The following is an 11,686-nucleotide window of genomic DNA, read 5'->3' as shown; positions in this document are numbered from 1 at the left end:
AAATCATCATCAAAACAAGAAGGCCAACAATCTCCCCCTTTTTGATGATGACAAACAGTTTACAAAAAAAAAGCATATATGCATGAATACAAAGGAATATATAAATTATAATTCACATGCATATATGAAAGAAAATGTATACTCACAATATTTCTCCCCCTTTGACAACATCAAAAAGGGGACAAAAAATAATGAAGAGAGCGAAAGCTCCCCCTATCAATAAGCATAGGTGAGTGTAACACATAAAAGGATATAGGGATTGCTCCCCCTATCAAAATGCCATATAGAATATATGCAATAAATAAAGATCATGGAGTAAGCATAAATGCTAAACACAACTCACATACAAAAGATGATGAGAACATATATCAAAGTGAAAGATAGTGTCTCATATCTAAAAACATAAAAACATTTGTAAAGGTAGATTTATGAAATCAAAAGAAGAGAAACATGAGAATCATGCAAAAAGAGTTTTCGAATAAAAACAAATTATTCAAATGAAATCATAAATCAAGATTTGAGTCCAAAAGCAATGTTTGATCAAAAAAGAACTTTGTATAACTTGATCAAACCACTCATAGAATACATTATAAACCACGAATAGATGATCCATAAGCTCAAACACATAAATATCATCATATAAGTGAGGTATAATGAATTCAAAGCGATCAATCAAAACAAAATCTTTGACAAAAGAATTTCAAGAGAGGCAACTATATATCAAGCTCTTAAGCTTGTTCCAACCCATATAATCATTCTAGCATCCGGTAAACATGATTTGGGAATAAACACCCAATAAACCCGGAGGGTTATATAAACACAAACCTCTCATCAAGACTAATAATGAAAACAAAAGATTTGATAAAAGAAAAATTATTTTCATAACAAAAAGATTTTAAAACAATTTACAAAACCAAGAAAAAGAAAACTAAGAGCACTAAAGTTCTTGGTAAAAAAAATCATTTTGGCACCCAAGCATTCTTGGTGCCGGATTGGTTAGGGACATGACCCATATCATTCAAGCTCAAAACCCTAGGGTTATGAACCTTCTTGGGCACATATGGTGCACTAGCACGGTCAAAACAGTATTCATTCAAATGACCCTTTCGATTGCAATTCGTGCAATGAAAAGAGTGAAAAGATTTGTGTTGACCAAGTGAGCGTGCACGAAAATCATTTGCAACTAAAGATTGTCTTTTAAATTTATTTTGAAAATGAGAAACCTTATTAAACAAAGGTGGTTTACTTGAGAAATTTGGCAAGTTTGAACATTTTTTCAAATCATAACAAAAATTAGCCAAATGACCAAATCTACCACAAATATCACATTCAAACACTTGTGGTCTACTAGAAACATTTGGCAAACGTGATTTTCTTTTCAAATCAAAACAATATTCGGCCAAATGATCAAAACGACCACAAAACTCACATTTGTACATATTGGCATGTTTATGATGATCTATACGTGTGTGTACCTGTGAGTGTGATGATGAAGCTTGATGGGATGCACAAACATGATTAATCTTGATGGGTTTTTGTGCATTATAACAAAATCTAGCAAGGTGGCCTTTACGACCGCAATTAGTGCATTTATAGACTTTGTTATACATGTGTGCATAGTGTGTAGGTTTCTTAGAAGAGTTTGCATTAGACTTTGCACACAAGTCCATAAGCTTGTTATGATTATCAATGCATGTGTTTAAGGTTGAATCTAAACAAGATATGCGGTTTTTCACATGATTCAACTCATCATTAGATACAACATCATTGATAATAGAAGTAGAGCATGTATGGTTATTCTTAAAAGAATCAAATTCATTTCTAATGCATTCTACTTCTAGCATGGCATTATTTGCATGAGTTAAGCTAGAAATGGATGAGATCAATTTTTCATTTTCCAAATTTAACATATCATTGTTTTCTTTAAGCATTATATTTTCATTTTCAATGATGTCAAATTTGGACACTAGCTTCTCATGATCGGATTTCAATTCTACATGCTTGCTTTTAAGATCAATAAAATTATTTTGTAATTTTGTATAGGCATGCAATAATTTCTCATATGCACAAGCGAGTTCATTGATGGATATATCACTTTCGGATTCCGAATCGCTTACCACACTAGGGCTATCGCCTAGTGGCCGTGTGCATGATGATGCTCCACACTCACTTCAAGAACAATCCTCCAAACTACGTCGGATTTCCTCCAAGTTGCCTTGATGTGCTTCTATGAATTTCCATAAATTGTAAGCACTATCAAAATGAACAAATTTGTTAGAAAATGATGAGTCAAAGGCATTAAGCAAATATTCTAACAAAAGCTTGTTCATATTAAACATTTTATTATCATGATTGCTCCACTTAGATTTCTCCAATGTGGGCACAATATAAGCACAATCAATAATTTTCCATAAGTCAATATTTCTAGATTCAACAAATAGTTTAAATCTAGAAGCCCATTGTGCATAGGGAAAATTAATGAATTTAGGAGCAACATTGGATTTATAGCCTAAACAAAATACATTCATATTCAAGATATATATATGAACATATGCAAGCAAGACAAATGCAATCATAACTAGATTAGCACAAAAAGATAACTTGGATCTTTAACTCAAGGCGATTAGACCTTAAATCAAAGAGCACCAAGCTCTGATACCAATTGTTAGACCCTAGAGGGGGGGTGATTAGGGTCTTATGCTAATCTAATCCGATTAAATACCAATTAAAATATATTAACAAGTTATCCCAGCAAGTATGAAATACCACAAGATATATGAACTAGGATAAGCAATGTAAACAATGAGATATATCCTATATGATGAAATATATATATATGCAAGGATATATAAACTAACACAAGGGGTAAACAATGTGAACTAGATAGTGGATCATATAAATAATGAGCTAATGACAATGGCGATAAGAAATATAAACACAAGTATAAATAAACGCCAAAGCACACTCAAACACAAGATATGATCACGGAGTTCGGACCTTCCGTCCTACGTCTCCGCTCCCCACTCCCGGGGAGAAATCCACTAACACAATCCGGTTTGGAAGCCGGAACTTCTTCTACACACTCGGTTTTCTAGCTAACCGAAAACTCTACAACTCACACTCTTGCAATCACACTCTACACCCACTAAGTGTTGGACCTAGCCGTGTCTCCCTCAAGTGCTCGGTTACAACCTCTCCCTAGGCACGTCAACCGACATGACAGAATTCCGGCCTTCCCACTTTCTGAAGATGAGCAGGAAACATTCGCCACTCGGAGCGGGAACGAGTACCACTACAAGTACCCGGATGCTTCCGAGCAATTAGGTACCAAAACCCCTCCTTCCAAGACATTGGCAGAGCTGGGAATAGCAGCAATTCCTCCAACGCCTGTAGCTGCGGAGAAAGTCCAGCAAAAGGAGAAAGGGAAGGAACCTTTACGTCAAGAAGCTCAAAACCCGAGGCAGTCTCGATTCAATCACCCGATTGGGAGAGACAAACCGGGAAATGCAAGCTCTCCGCCCCATTTTGACATCATGGCGTAGTTAGCCAATATCCCGGCTAGGATAACCCTATACGAGCTGTTGCGTCTTTCCAAGGATACAAGGAAAGCATTACAAGAGGCCTTGAGTGACTCTGAAGCTTTTCTAACTCGAATCAAGCCATCTCCTGAAGGACCAGAGCCGTCAGCTCAACACTGCAATCTCGCGGCGCATCATTTTCCATGCATCTCTTTTACCAAAGAAGACATGCAGACGAAGAACTCAAAATATGATCGGCCTCTATATTTCACTGGCCACATTGGCTCCAGCGTTGTCAACCGGATCCAAGTCGATCCGGGTTCCGCTGTCAGTATCATGCCATTCCGACTGATGCATAATCTTGGAATACCAACAAGCAAGCTAGCGTCCACGGGCACTACAATCTACGGGTTCAACACTAGCGGGTCCAGACCCTTGGGGAAGATTCGAATCAAATGCCAGATTTGGGATTTAAAATCAGAAGTTACTTGTTATGTAATTGATGCAGAAACGTCCTATAATTTGCTGTTGGGTCGACCTTGGATCCACGGTAACCTTATAGTCCCGTCAACTCTTCACCAGTGCCTCAAGTATGTGGACACAAATAATGAAGTCAAGATGGTGGTCGCGGATAAGCAACCGTTTAAGGGATTGGAGAACTATTTCACCGATTCCCTTCTTTACGGCGCTGAATCCGATACTGAATCACCGGCCCAAGGAACGGACAGCGGAGATGAAGCTGACACCGAAACTGGGTTTGATTATGATGGTGGTTTTGTACTTAATGACATTGTACCCATTGTAATCAATCTTGACGATGATAAATCATCGGAAAGTAGTTGTAATTGGCAACTTGCCGAAGAACTATCAATAAATGATGATTTAGAGTACTCGATGTGTCTTGATAATGTCACTAAAGAGCTATATGATAACCCTGACTTGTATATGCCACTTCAATCATTTTGTCTGACGAAAAAACAGGTACAAGATCCATACGGAGCGACGCTTGTCATCCCCGCGGGAACATGGGGTGGAAAAGAAGTCGTCTACGGCAAAGGAAAAGAAGCTCCGATACCCGATCACTTCTTAGAAGAAGAAGACGATGAAGATAAACCTGCCCCTCATCTATTTAGATATGATGCAAAAGCGCGCGATCTAATGGAGAAGTATGGATATGACTTTACACTCGGAGAGGGTCTTTGCTTTGGTCGAGGTCCGCGAGTTCCACCTCGGATGGCCTATGTACCAAAGGGAAAACCCGATGATTATTATCGCTACAAAAGAGGTTTGGGTTATGCCTCCTCATCCGACGATGAGTGCTGCTGGGAAATCATCGATCAGATTGCTAACAAGGCTAGAAAAGGATACTCTTCCGACGCTTCGACTTGGGATTCCGACGCTAGCCTTGGTGAAATGTTCAAAAGGTTGATGTCTAACATGGTTACGGTCGATCCTACCATAATAGAGGAAGACGACCAGATGCCGACATGGGAAGATCCTTGGGTTCATCACCTAAACATGCAGTATGGTGATAGGTTCGAACAAAGAGAACCTCCTATCGAAGATCAAGTACTCCAGGTGAATATGGGTAGCGAAGATAATCCGAAGCCTATATTCATTAGCGACAGCCGCCCGCCTGAAGAGAAAGAGGAATTAATCTCCCTTATTAGGGAATACATCGATGTGTTTGCCTGGAATTATGAAGACATGCCAGGGCTCGATCCAAATGTAGCAGTGCATCGTCTCAATATCAAGACGGATGTCAAACCTGTCAAACAACAACAAAGACGGTTTCGTCCGCAAATGATGGAGGCGATCGAAGCTGAGGTTAAAAAGCTTGTGGACTCGGGCTTCATTAGAGAAGAGCAACATCCAGAATGGCTTGCCAATATTGTCCCGGTCCTTAAGAAAAACGGAAAGATCAGAGTCTGTATTGACTTTAGAGACCTCAACACTGCTTGCCCAAAAGATGATTTTCCCCTTCCCATCACGGATGTTATCATCGACAATACGTACGGATTCGAGAGAATGTCTTTCATGGATGGTTTCTCTGGTTATAACCAAATAAAGATGCATCCAGATGATGAAAAGCATACCGCATTTAGAACGCCTCTCGGTGTCTTCTGCTACACGGTTATGCCCTTCGGCTTGAAGAATGCAGGTGCTACATATCAACGAGTCATGTCAAAGATCTTTCAGGAGCATCTCCGAAAGACTGTTGAATGCTACGTAGATGATCTGGTCGTGAAAAGTCGTGATAAAAAGGATCACATTAAAGACTTGAAGACCATGTTCGACTTAATGCGAGCCCATCAGTTGAAGATGAATCCTACCAAGTCTTTCCTCGGAATGTCGAGTGGAAAATTCCTGGGATTCGTCGTCACCACCAAAGGTATCCACATCGATCCTGATAAGGTAAAGGCGATCAATGAATTACAACCTCGAAACGAACGATTGGGTTCGTGTCATGAGGACTCGCTCAACCCTCGAAGAGCGAATCAAGAAGCGCCGTGCATTGCTTGCGCATGCCCGAGCCCTTCTGCAGAAAGCAGAGGAGATGCAAAAAGAAGAGACGGTCAAGAATCCGTCAAAACTCAAGCAGGTGTGGGTGCTAAAGGCAAAGCCAGCGCCTAAGACAAGAGCGGACGATGTTGCTGTCCAACCTTCATCAAATCCAGATCCCGTTCCCCTTGCCCCCGCACCTCCGGCGGAGTCAGGTAAGAACACAGATCCTTCAAGATCCAGGGTTCCTTTGAAAGGTCGCCTCGGTCCTTTACCCGGGAACCGAGGTAAAGCACCTGTCAAGGAGCGATTGGGTCCGTTGAAAGGTCCCCAAATGATAAACCCGACTGGGGGTCGTGCTAATCCCCCAAGAAAGATAACAAAGGGAAAACCCCTATTGCCGACCGCATTGGGTTGCGTGTCGAAATTCAAGAGCCCGTTAAGTTTTTACGCTCGCAAAAGCGTAGACTAAAGCGTCATATCCCCAGAGGAAAACACATTCGTCTGATGATGATCGTGTTATACCTGGGAAGTTATGCCAACACTCTATGGGTTGCTCCAGTTATCAAACTGATGAGTTGTACTATAGAGCTGGGGGTGCGAGTAAGTCTCGAAAGAGAGATGCTCGAGACACGGAACCTCACTGTCCGTGTGCCAACATCATCAGGGCGGTATTGTCAGAATGCTGCTGTTCTAAAACCCTAAAGAGAGTCTCGGTATTCGAGAGGATTTCCAAGCCAAGGCGTTTTCGTGGGAAGAAGTTCGTTCGCCTAGAGGACGAATTCCTAGAAGTGTCTGTTAATATGACCGGCAGAGGCAAATCGACACGACCCTCTAGCTCAGATCAACTTGCCGGAGTATCCCAGCGTGTGACTCGGTCGCGATCAGGGATCAATACGCGAAAGAATTACCAAAGGATGCAAAAAGGACTTCCTTTAGAAGAAGAGGTGTCAGATGATAGTTCAGATTCTTGCTCGGCTATGGCGTCCGATGACACGGCGTCTAGTGCGGGGCAACCTTACAAGTCACTCATGATCAGCGCCGAACAAGTAACCAAGATGCTTGAAGATGCCCTGGCTAAGCAGAAGGAAAGTTTCAAGTTCGAGATGGAGATGGCCATGCCGCAAATGAGAGAGATGCATGACCAGCAAATCGCGGCTCTGACAACTCACCAAGGAGAACCCGGTCATCGTAATAATCCGAATCAAGATGAGAGTGAACGGGAAGAGGAAAATGTCAACATGAACATCCCTCCCGTCAACAACAATAATGGAGGTGGTCCCTCGGATGATAATACGAAAGAAGATCACGTTACCTCTCCCCGAAACCACTCGAAGACAGATACGAGTGAGGACAAGAAAATGAGGGACTTGGAGAGCAAAATCAACGCGTTGATGAATGCTCAAGAAGTGAAAAGGTCCGGCATACCATGTCCATACCCAAGGGAGTGGGAATCAATTCCATATCCGGCAAAGTTTAATTTAATCAACTTTACGCCGTTTGATGGAAAGGGTTCCCCTACCCAACACTTAATATATTTTAAGTCTCATTTAGGAATCATTTCTGGGAATGAACCTCTTATGGTGCGGTCATTCGTCGGCACTCTTCGCGGAGCAGCCTTCGACTGGTATCGCCGTCTCAAGCCCAGGAGTATCAGCAGTTGGGACGACATGGAAGATATGTTTCTGACAAACTTCTTCGATGACGACATCGAAATCTCAATCGGTACACTATTCGATGAGAAGCAGAAGAATGGTGAGACGGTCGAAAATTTCGTGAAGAGATTCCGAAACAAAGCAATGAACTGCAGGGATCCAGTCAGTGAAGATTTTATTCTCGAGACTTGTCATAATAATCTTACATTGTACATCCTCGAAGCTATGGGAATGGCACCGCCAAAGACCTGGAAGGATCTGAAGGTGCGAGGAGAACGAGCCGAACGATTCCTTAAAAGGAAGAAGGCGGAAAGGGGTCAAATAGCAAATAATGCTCCGCAACCAAACTTTGTCCCTAAGGGTAAAGGAAAAGCACATGCAAATGCTGTGGATGCGAATCAAACGTTCGAGGTGCAAGCACAACCGCAACAACAGCAACAGAAGGCGCCTCAGCAATTGAGGTGGCAACAGCAGCCCCAGAAGCCAAAAGCCTCGGAACCGAAGTTCCCGAAAGTCTATTCATTCAAAGAGGATGAAGTTCCCGGTATCTTCAAGTACCTCATTGAGAATAACAAGATCAAATTGCCTCCAGTCCAGGATCAGGAAGATGCCAAGAGAATCAATGATCCAAAATACTGCGCATTTCATAGAGCGGTGCACCATCCTACCAAGACGTGCTATGCCCTTAAGGACAAGATCCAAGCTCTAATCGATGTCGGGGTCATCACCATGAAGCAGCCGAAGGAGAAGAAAGTGGGAGCAAATGTAGTATCAATCAGTTTCGGTTCTGTTCCCTTGAACTGGTTCCAGCATGATCCAGTAATAAATGCAGCAGTGAAGACGGTGAACGATGATCCTCACAAGCAGCGCCAGAAAGGACTTGTGCCGCACACAGCTCCGAATGGTGAGATTCTTTGGGTTCATCCAGATTTGGTTGGAGATGAACAATGGACTGGAACCTCTTCCAAGAAAAAGTCAAAAGGAAAAGGTAAGTCTTGTTATGGAGCTTCTGCTATTCCAGGAGAAGATGACGAAGAAATTCCCGCCTTCCCGCTTTCTGAAGATGAACAGGAGGCCTTTGCAACCCGAAGTGGGAATGAGTATCACTACAAGTACCCGGATGCTTCCGAGCAATTAGGCACCAAAACCGCTCCTTCCAAGACATTGGCAGAACTGGGAATTGCAGCAACTCCCCCAACGCCTGTAGCTACGGAGAAAGTCCAGCAGAAGGAGAAAGGGAAAGAACCTTTACGTCAAGAAGCTCAAAACCCGAGGCAGTCTCGATTCAATCACCCGATTGGGAGAGACAAACCGGGAAATGCAAACTCCCCACCCCATTTTGACATCATGGCGCAGTTGGCCAATATCCCGGCTAGGATAACCCTATACGAGCTGTTGCGTCTTTCCAAGGATACAAGGAAAGCATTACAAGAGGCCTTGAGCGACTCTGAAGCTTTTTTAACTCGAATCAAGCCATCTCCTGAAGGACTAGAGCCGTCAGCTCAACACTGCAATCTCACAGCGCATCATTTTCCATGCATCTCTTTTACCAAAGAAGACATGCAGATGAAGAACTCAAAGCATGATCGGCCTTTGTATTTCACCGGGCACATTGGCTCCAGCATGGTCAACCGGATCCAAGTTGATCCGGGTTCTGCTGTTAGCATCATGCCATTCCGACTGATGCATCATCTCGGAATCCCGACTAGCAAACTAGCCTCCACCGGAACTACGATTTACGGATTCAACACAAGCGGGTCCAGACCCTTGGGGAAGATTCGAATCAAATACCAGATCGGGGATTTAAAATCAGAAGTTACCTGCTATGTGATTGACGCAGAAACGTCCTATAACTTACTGTTGGGTCGACCTTGGATCCACGGTAACCTTATAGTCCCATCAACTTTGCACCAGTACCTCAAGTATGTGGACATAAATAATGAAGTCAAGACGGTGGTCGCGGATAAGCAACCGTTTAAGGGATTGGAGAACTAATGAAGTCAAGACGGTGGTCGCGGATAAGCAACCGTTTAAGGGATTGGAGAACTATTTCACTGATTCTCTTCTATACGGCGCTGAATCCGATACTGAATCACCGGCCCAAGGAACGGACAGCGGAGATGAAGCTGATACCGAAACCGGGCTTGATTACGATGGTGGTTTTGTACTTAATGACATTGTACCCATTGTAATCAATCTTGACGATGATAAATCATCGGAAAGTAGTTGTAATTGGCAACTTGCCGAAGAACTATCAATAAACGATGATTTAGAGTACTCGATGTGTCTTGATAATGTCACTAAAAAGCTTTATGATAACCCTGATTTGTATATGCCTCTTCAATCATTTTGTATGACGAAAAAACAGGTACAAGATCCATGCGGAGCGACACTTGTTATCCCCACGGGAATAGGGGGTGGAAAAGAAGTCATCTACGGCAAAGGAAAAGAAGCTCCAATACTCGATCACTTCTTAGAAGAGGAAGATGATGATGATAAACCTGCTCCTCACTTATTCAGGTATGACGCAAAAGCCGCGATCTAATGGAGAAGTACGGATATGACTTCACACTCGGAGAGGGTCTTTGCTTTGGTCGAGGTCCGCGAGTTCCATCTCGGATGGCCTATGTACCAAAGGGAAAACCCGATGATTATTATCGCTACAAAAGAGGTTTGGGTTATGCCTCCTCATCCGACGATGAGTGCTGCTGGCAAATCATCGATCAAATTGCTAACAAAGCTAGAAACGGATACTCATCTGATTCTTCAGCTTGGGATTCCGACACTAGTCTTGGTGAAATGTTCAAAAAGCTAATGTCGAATATGGCTACGGTTGACCCTGCGACAACAGAAGAAGATGGACATGGGAAGATCCTTGGGTTCATCACCTAAACATGCAGTATGGTGATAGGTTCGAACAAAGAGAACCTCCTACCGAAGATCAAGTGGTCCAAGTGAATATGGGAAGTGAGGAAAATCCGAAGCCGATATTCATTAGCGACAGTCTCCAACCCGAGGAGAAAGAGGAATTAATCTCCCTTATTAGGGAGTACATCGATGTGTTTGCCTAGAATTATGAAGACATGCCAGGGCTCGATCCAAATGTAGCAGTGCATCGTCTCGATATCAAGACGGATGTCAAACCTGTCAAACAACAACAAAGACGGTTTCGTCCGCAAATGATGGAAGCAATCGAGACTGAAGTTAAAAAGCTTATTGACCCGGGCTTCGTTAGGGAAGAGAAGCATCCAGAGTGGCTTGCCAATATTGTCCCAGTTCTTAAGAAGAACGGGAAGGTCAGGATCTGCATCGACTTTCGAGACCTCAACGCTGCATGCCCAAAAGACGATTTTCCCCTTCCTATCACAGATGTCATCATCGACAATACGTGCGGGTTCGAAAGGATGTCTTTCATGGATGGTTTCTCTAGTTATAATCAAATAAAGATGCATCCAGATGACGAAAAGCATACCGCGTTTAGAACACCCCTTGGCGTTTTTTGCTACACGGTTATGCCCTTCGGTTTAAAGAACGCAGGTGCCGAGCCATGTCAAAGATCTTTTAGGAGCATCTCCGAAAGACTGTCGAATGCTACGTAGATGATTTGGTCGTGAAAAGTCGTGATAAAAAAGATCACATTAAGGACTTGAAGACCATGTTCGACTTGATGCGAGCTCATCAATTGAAAATGAATCCTACCAAGTCTTTCCTCGGAATGTCTAGTGGTAAATTCCTGGGATTCGTCGTCACCACCAAAGGTATTCACATCGATCCTGATAAGGTAAAGGCAATTAATGAATTGCAACCTCCGAGAAACCTCAAGGAGCTCAGAGGATTGCAAGGGCGGTTAGCTTATATCTGTCGGTTCATCTCGAACCTCTTAGGAAAATGCCAGCCATTCTCCAAACTCACAAAGAAGGGCGTGTCATTCATATGGGACGTCACTTGTCAAAAGGCATTCGAGAGTATTAAAGAATATCTCTCAAAACCTCCCGTACTCGTCGCACCGAA

The sequence above is a fragment of the Asparagus officinalis genome, chromosome 1 (genome assembly GCF_001876935.1).
Source record: "Asparagus officinalis chromosome 1, Aspof.V1, whole genome shotgun sequence".
Lineage (NCBI taxonomy): Eukaryota > Viridiplantae > Streptophyta > Magnoliopsida > Asparagales > Asparagaceae > Asparagus > Asparagus officinalis.
This window is presented reverse-complemented; position numbering follows the sequence as displayed.